At 41.4% G+C, this 8544-nt stretch overlaps 1 protein-coding gene across 7 annotated transcripts in view; it reads right to left on the bottom strand.

Annotated features, from left to right (window-relative positions):
• LOC105557969 overlaps positions 1–8544 on the bottom strand; it is a 29973-nt gene that overhangs the window by 14626 nt on the left and 6803 nt on the right. Inside the window, exon 1 of one of the 7 annotated variants that reach the window (XM_012005417.1) lies at positions 1533–2181. The exons of 3 other annotated variants lie outside the window; for them this stretch is intronic. The gene's annotated coding sequence lies outside the window, so the exon portion shown is untranslated. Of the gene's footprint in view, positions 1–1396; positions 2182–8544 lie in introns of those variants that run through there. 3 more of the 7 variants (XM_012005414.1, XM_012005411.1, XM_012005412.1) reach the window with 3 other exon arrangements.

Below are 8544 nucleotides of genomic sequence, written 5' to 3'. Positions count from 1 at the left end.
CTCTCTCTCTCTCTCTCTCTCTCTCTCTCTCTCTCTCTCTCTCTCTTATATAATAAATAATAATGGTAAATTGAACCATATACACCGAAGTATCACGAAATATTCTATTCACGAAAATACTTGCGCGTCTGACTCGCCTCGTACTGCTCGTATGCTACTTGCCGATATGTATAAGTCAATACTGTACCGCTATTTAATCCCAGCACTCGACGCGTAACGAAACGGAGCCGCGTATGGCCCGAGGTACCGTAATGTCGATTAGGTAGTTGTGGCACGCAACGAGCCGGGGTCGATTCCTGGATTAAATCCCCGAAAGTCCAACGCTGCCGCCGTTGACGTCGCGTCGCGTCGCAAATTCGAATTCCGATCACCTGGCTCAAACCTGTGGAATTTCGCGCGACCAAGGTGACGATCGGTCGATGTCTCATCGGGAAGACGCGCGACGGAAATTGACGAAAAAAAAAGAAAAAGCAAAGGCAGAGGAAAGAAAGGAAAAAACCCATACGACGCGAACGCTCGACTCCGCAACTCGCGACGTTGCAATAAAATGGCGAGGCTCGTTGGATAGACAGAGTTTCGCGACGATGGAGAGATTCGCATCCCAAAACGCATTTCGGATGTTAATCCAGGGCATTACGATCACCCGAGTGCGGAAAGAAACAAGTCTCTGTCGACAATTGTGATTTTAAGAATCATGCCGATCGGGTCTCGCGAGGGATAAATCACTGAGGGCATTGTAGTGTACAGATTTGCGGCATTACTAAGCATTACTAGGCATTTTTGGGGCATTACTGGGTGTTATTTGGTCTTGCTGGGACGTTATAAAGAATCTAAAAAGATAAATAAAATTAAACCAGATAAAATAAAATAAAATAAGATAAAACAAGATAAAAAAGATAAAGCAAAAGGAAACAAGAAAAGAATATAATAAGATAAAGTAATGTCCAGCGAGCACTACTGTCGAATTTTAATGCATTAGTGTATAGGATTGTGGTCAGCGGTTTACTTTTCGGTACGGCGCGTCAAGTTGAACGACACCAAAGTCCCGGAGACTCTCTCTCTCCCCAAAGAACGTCTATATTAGAATAACGTCGAAATATTAACGTCAGCTGGACTAAATTGTAACGAAAGTTGTCAATCGAAAATTGCCCGTCATGTTCGTCCGAGACGAATTATTTCCTCGACACTTTTTTCGCGCATCTGTAAATCATGATCCGTTCAGCTGTTCCTGACGGTATCACCGTTGTACATACATGCACTCTAGTGATGCACATACACCAAAATTATGAACAGACAGTCATTTTCCACGGGAGAGCGCCCGATTTTTAGGGTAGACGTTTTCTGCGGCAATATCGAAGATAAGAGGAAACAACTGACGTAATGATACGATATTTACGTAACGAGATCGAACGATCTTGGCGGCGGCGCGACGGTGAGACCCTTTCATTTACGAAAGAGCGTATTCTCCCTTACTCAGCGAGAAGAATCCGGGACATTCCTAGGTAAAATAGAACCCACGAAATCTGACTCACGAGCGGCGCTCTTCTATTCCTCCTCGACGACGATTTCGCAACGTTCTCGACGTAGTAGGTGCCTCGTGGCGTTCGTCCATTATCTCACTGTAGGCCACGGGATTGCGTCCGAGTTCGCCATCTGTTCGCGCTCGTATACATACGTAAGCGCGCGCGTCTCCCTAGGGCGGGATTACGAGCGATTTCGTAATGCGCACGCCCGATCCCGTGCGCCGATAATAAGGAAAATGGGAATCCGGCCTGGATCGCGGATCTCCGCTGCGTCGCGGAGGTGAAAGAAACGTCGCACGGCCAACTCTCGGCTTTAACGAGCGACGAACGAACGAACGAACGCCCGGCCGCCACCAGAATTTCCCTGAAACTGCTTTCACTTCTCCGAAGAATGCGAAGGCTGTTGTACACGACCAGCGGCAGCGTCTAGCGCGCGGCCTGGCCGGAGTGCGGTGCGCGCACCGCCGCGAATCACCCCACCTTCCTCAAGAGATCGGCGGTGTGCGGTTCACTGTGCCGCACTGTGTGTGGTGCGGACACACGTGACATACACACACACATACACACGCGCGCCGATCGTTTCTTCTCGACTCTCTTCGTTCTTCAGCTGCCGCCATAGCACATTATCTCTTCATCTCTATTTCAGATTTTGACGGATATGTCCTCTTTCTTTAACAATTTCAGCCTTTCTCGTTTTCCTCTTCGACTTTCTTCGCTCTCTCAGCGCTATCTTCACGCATCGCTCTGTCTTCGTCAAACGATCATCTTCTTTCCTTCTTCCTCCTCGCTTGCGCTCTCTTCTCTCGTTTTTCAACCGCGAGAGCGGCAGTCTGTCTCTGCCGTTTAACTGCATCGAGATCCAGTTCTCTCTTGATTGTCTCTTTCATAGCTCCATCATTATTCGTATCCTTTTTGTGCCTCTTCTTCTTCCTCGCCATTACTAATTCGCATCTCTCGTCACTTCCTCCGATTACTCTTGTCCACATTTCTTCTCCCGCCCGCCCCTCAGGCCTCTTCTTCTATCTTTTATCCGCCATTCTACTACGCACCACCCACTCTCCATTCGCGCACATTCTCTCTCTCTCTCTCTCTCTCTCTCTCTCTCTCTCTCTCTCTCTCTCTCTCTCTCTCTCTCTCCCCCTCCCCCTATCTCCCCCTCTCTCCCCCCTCCCTCCGCTTGTCTCTCTCCCACCTTCTTTCGCCAAGTCTCAGTCAACTCGCCAAGTGACTTCGATGAGTGCAACAGCAAGATTTCGAAGCGGTGGAAGGAAACTGGTTGTACTCGGCAACGGCCAGGCATTTTACGCACACACCCTTTCGCAGGGACAACCCCGGCGGGTCCGCCGCGGAATACTCCTATACGCGGTCACAGCGCAGCGCAACGAAAGCGAATTGCAGGGGCTGCAATTAAACGAGAGCGAGAACGAAGTGAAGACGCGGGGATGCGTAAATCGCAATTACCGCGATGCACGCACGGCGCGACGCAAACGCGCGACGATTATCCCTTTTTACGATTATCGCGCGCTGTAAATCCGCGGGACTTATGAGAGTAATGTCGATAGGACGCCGATATATCGCCGTTTTCATTTGCACGCGACGATAAACTCCAACGAAATTGCCGACGAGGAGGATCCGGGGGTCCTCCTCCTCGCGCGCGGTGAAAAGCACAACGACCGCGACCGTCCGTGACTACTTTCCCGCGAGGCACCCTCGGGGAAAACCGATGAATCGCTCGCAGCGACTTCCTCGATGTTTATGCCTATTGCTAGCCGATACAACGGACGATGACACGAGCCACCTCTCATAATTCCGTATTTGTTCGACAACAAATTCTTTAAATTCCTGCACTCTTTTCCTCGATTATCGGCTGCTGCAAGATGAAATAATCAGCCTCTAAAGCCATACAGCACACGATACTACTTTCTCCTACTAGATTGCTTAGGAGAGCCAATAAGGATACAGAGGTTTAGATCAGATGACTTAAGGAGGGTGATTGCTGAAATAAAGATGATAAAAATAAATTCAAGTTTATAGAAAATATTCGTCTATGGGAATCTGTCCTCCATGCAAAAGTTTAAGACGATTGTCTGCATGGTTGTCGAATAATTAATTATTAAAGTTATACTATTGCACATGGCCAACATAGCAAAGTATTACGATATCTGTAATTTAATTCTCGAAAGCATGTTAAAAGTGATAAGAATTTTGTAAAAATAAGTGCAAATAATTCTATACATATTTACGAAGAATTTTGACGAAAAAATCAAAATTCTTCGTAAATATGTGTAGAATTATTTGCACTTATTTTTATAAAATTCTTATCATTTTTTACATATACATATATATTATATTATTTATTATATGGGACATTCCATGTCAACCGGAACACCGCCACGCCCAAAATTTGAGAGGGTTTAAAAATTTTTTTCAGGGTGCAAAATTTATGTAAACATATTAGCTTTCGAATACCGAGTGGCATTTGAAAAATTCAAAATGGCGGACTCAGTATAGCGCCTAGAATAAAGAGATTCACATAATAAAAAGTTATAACTTGAAAAAAAAATTATAAAAGCACAGAGTAAAATTTTGTTTTGCATCTAAATTGTGTGTTCGTTCGTGTATTTTACGTTAGGTATATTGGATTTTTAAAAATTCAAAATGGTGGATCCAATATGGTGGACGAAAAATCGAAATTTAAAATTTGTAATTGAAAAAAATATGGTCATATTCTGCATCAAATTTGAAGTATAAATGCCCTCTTGCGATTTTTCGATATAACGCATCCTTTTCGAGATAAAAATTCATTAATATCGAAATGCTGATTATAAAACTTGGAAGACACATAACTTGTGCACGTGATAGGAGGTTTTGGGGTCACTGAAAACAAATCCGATATGATGAATAATATGAAAATTCAAAACGGCGGAGTCAGAATTTGTGTGTACGCGTGTACGTGTGCTTGTATGCACGTGCGTGTGCATGTGTGCGCCAGTGCGCCCGCGCGCGCGCGCGAGAAAGCATGTAAATGAGAGCGCATATTGATATCCTGATGTAAGGACACCGGATCCTTCTCGATCTTGAAGTACAATTAGGCCACGAGAATTTGAACGATTACACATTGCAGATGTTTCTTAATTTCAAGTTTTCTTTGAGTGAAGTCCTTATATCAGGACATCAATATGCGCTTCATTTACATGCTCTTTTGCGCGCGTTAAGACACACACACGCACGCGCACGCGCACACCCACGCACACGCACATGTACACGCACACGCATACAAACACGCACATGCACACGCGCACGTACACGCACACACACACACATTCTGACTCCGCCGTTTTGAATTTTCATATTATTCATCATATCGGATTTGTTTTCAGTGACCCCAAAACCTCCTATCACGTGCACAAGTTACGTGTCTTTCAAGTTTACTCAGCATTTCGATATTAATGAATTTTTATCTCGAAAAGGATGCGTTATATCGAAAAATCGTAAGAGGGCATTTATACTCACGGACAGGTTTCCGTTCAACCGTAATGTATGATTGGCCTGTTTTGAACCTTTTTATCTGAAAAAACTACTGCTCGGAACGAAAAATGGCAAATATAACTTCTTAATTTATTTTTTCGACGACATTCTTGCTATGGTATTTTGATTCGCGAATTTCAGGACACCCTGTATATTTTTTCTATAAATTTGAATTCATTTTTATTTGAGCAACCACCCTCCTTAAGGCTAACAATAAGTCCTTATTGGTTCTCGTAAGCAATCCAGTAGGAAAAATAGTATCGTGCGCCGTTAGTTTTACATAATCCGATCCCTTTTCCGACCAGTATTTGAAAAAGAATTATATAGAGCGTATCTCACACAAGGAAACTCACACAAGGAAACTTCCAAGTGTAAATCTCATAATAATGCCAGACTTATACAGATACCGTTGTTTGAATTACGAAAAAGTGAAATTTAATATTTATGCCCTACCTTTGCGATACAAACACAAGCCAGTAGCAAGTACACCGGAATTTTACGGATCATTGACCGTATATTAATATAATAATTTGTTATTTTATTATTTATAAGTTTTTTTTACTAAAGATCTATTCCATTAATGAAAATATTCTTAAAAGTCGTATGCCTCGGTGGTCGAATTGGTTGAGACGCCCGTCTAGCGTGTAGGGAAGTCCAGGTTCAAACCCTGGCTGAGGTAATAATTTTCGCAATAAATTTTCTGTATTATTAAAATTGCCAGATACGGTCAATAAAAATCACTGATATCTTTTCCTTTGTTTCAACATACATTGTATGTATACAAAAAGTCTATAATGTATGACATGAAATATACGGTACTTAACATTTTTACTGCATTTTGGGAGGCAGTCTTTAGGTATACATGTCTGACACGTTGATTCTACCATTTTCATCAACGTAATTCGCTAATTTTGAAATTATCCAAAATGTTAATACAAACATTTTGCTATATAATACCTAGAATTGACAAAATAATATATAATGATACGAAAAATTCAGATATATTTGATACTTGTTACGTTTATATCGCAAAGATACGGCTTATAAATGAAGAATTTCACTTTTTAGTGATCCAAGTAACAGATCTGTATAGATATGGCATTATTATGAGATTTACACATGGGAGTGTTTCCTTGTCAGTATTTCTCCGAGGGGGAAACCGCTGGGGGCATTGTGGTGTACTGATTTGCGGCATTACTGGGCATTAAGTACTAGGTATTTTTGGGGCATTAGGTCTTGCTGGGGCAATATAAAGATAAAATAAGATGAAATGAGATGAAATAAGATGAAATAAGATAACATAAGATAAATAATGTAAAACAAGATAATAAGATAAAGTAATACCCATTGGGCATTGGTGTACAAGATTTTGGTCAGCGGTTTCTCCCTCGTATTTCTCTTAATGTTGTTAAGAAAAGAAATTAGACCCCTGATCCGTCTTAATAAGGACACCAGATTGATTACAGTGTTTTTGACCGGAAATATACCTGCGTGTACGGGCTGGAACCCCGAGCAGGGTGTCTAGTAAACTCAATACAAAAAATTCCCTGACTTTTTCAGGTTTTCCAGAAACCGGAATTAATTTTTCCCTGACCGTTTAGTGTAACTTTTTTCAAGATACATAATTTGCGTATATCTATATGGTAAATCAAGTAAGTGTTTTCTCAAGAAACAAAAGTCCGGAATTTAAAAAGGTAAAAATTTAAATTAAAGCAATTATACCATCTATGTATAATAAATTGTGTAATAGGAACGAACATATCATTACAAACCATTCGAACCATTTGTGATACCGTACGTAATCATATATGATGCTTTCGTTTTGCTTAAGGATGTATCGGACCTATCTTCAAAATAGTACAAAGTCGCTAAAAATTTGTGAAATTGTTCTTTTAGTCTTTTTAATTTATTGCAGAAAAGTAAAAATGCATCCACTAAATGGTTGCTGAGATATAACTATTTTAATTTACACTGATTTTACACGTACTCTTATGGGAAAAGCCGATCTTCACGGATAAAACAGATAAAAAAATGTAGAAGAAATAATACCAGTGTTTTGAATTTTTTTATACATCTAGTATACGAATAGATGAAAATATCTACCAAGTTTCAATAGTCTTTACTGCACCGTTTTAAAGAAATAAAATATAATAAAATGTAACTTGAGGTATTCGTGCTGTCGGTACGAATTTTTTAGTTTTGAAAATATTTGACGTTATTAAGAATTGAAATCAGAGTATTTTCACTATCAAAAGTTTAGGCTCATAAGGGAAAAATCGCAAATAATTCAGGAAAAAACATTTGTAAAGTGAAAAATACCTTTGTAGGAATACAAATAAGACTCCAACTATCGTTCAAGTTTCTTACATCTACATTTACTATGCGTTAAGAGTAGATATTTAAGTATGTATTTCCAATTTCATGCACTTTTGTCTAAGATTGTACGTCCAATACATCCTTAACTGCATTTTATTTGCAACTTACTAGATAGTAACTTACTTAGATGATACTGTTTAGTAATTCATCTTTTTTATAATTTTGTCTCAGTTAAACACATTGAAATAAAATAACACGACGATGAAAATATAAATTACCGATTACGCTTATAAATAAATTGATGTTTAGCGAAACAAAAATTAGTGTACTGAGAGCCAAAGAAAAGTTTATTTTCTAAAAACCTTAAATTATTCAGAAAAAATGTAAAACGACGTAAAAAATCCAGATAAATTGTAAAATCTCCTGACTTTTCACTGACATTTTCAGATTTCTAAAATTTCCTGACAATTCCCGGTTTTCCAGATTTCCCTGGACACCCTGCCCGAGGCAAAGGAGAGACGTGTCATTAGTCGGATTTCAGAGTCTCGTTCTCGCTTCTAAAGTCGAGAACGCTACTAAATTAACCTTCTAACGGCGCATTTTCGCCGAATCTGAATTCGATGGAAACGAGCGGCCGCTCCGAATCGGCGTCGAGCACGTTCGCCGCGCTCTTTCCTTGGCCTATATAGCCAGCCGGAGCCAAGCAAGAAAAGAAATTGTGGATATGATCTGCGCGGTGTACGCCGCGCGGACAGAATAAGTGTCCAGCGGTCGCGGAACACGTCGAGCGTGAAACGCCGTTTTCCAGCGCGTTCAGAACAGACGCGCTTCTCGGGCCGTTCGGCCGTTCAGTTTCATAGAAAGCGAGGAATCCGCTTGCCGCGGAAGCGAGCGGGCGAGCGCAGCTTGCGAGCCGCTTGCGGCTTTCACGATTATGCCTGCCGCTCGCACGAAAGTCAATCTCGCAATCATCGGCTCGCGCAGCGCAATCGCGGGCCCGTGTCTCGCGAGAGACGTGGGTATGACGTCGACAAGATTTGTTTCTGACAATTTCCGATGAGATTACAATTTTCGACCCAGATTCCATTTCCGCGTTTCAATGCGCCCACCTTCGATTCTCTCTCTCTCTCTCTCTCTCTCTCTCTCTCTCTCTCTCTCTCTCTCTCTCTCTCTCTCT

This window comes from Vollenhovia emeryi, unplaced genomic scaffold (assembly GCF_000949405.1).
Source record: "Vollenhovia emeryi isolate VEMERY1.0 unplaced genomic scaffold, V.emery_V1.0 DF939397.1, whole genome shotgun sequence".
In the NCBI taxonomy this organism is placed as follows: Eukaryota; Metazoa; Arthropoda; class Insecta; order Hymenoptera; family Formicidae; genus Vollenhovia; species Vollenhovia emeryi.
This window is presented reverse-complemented; position numbering and strand designations above follow the sequence as displayed.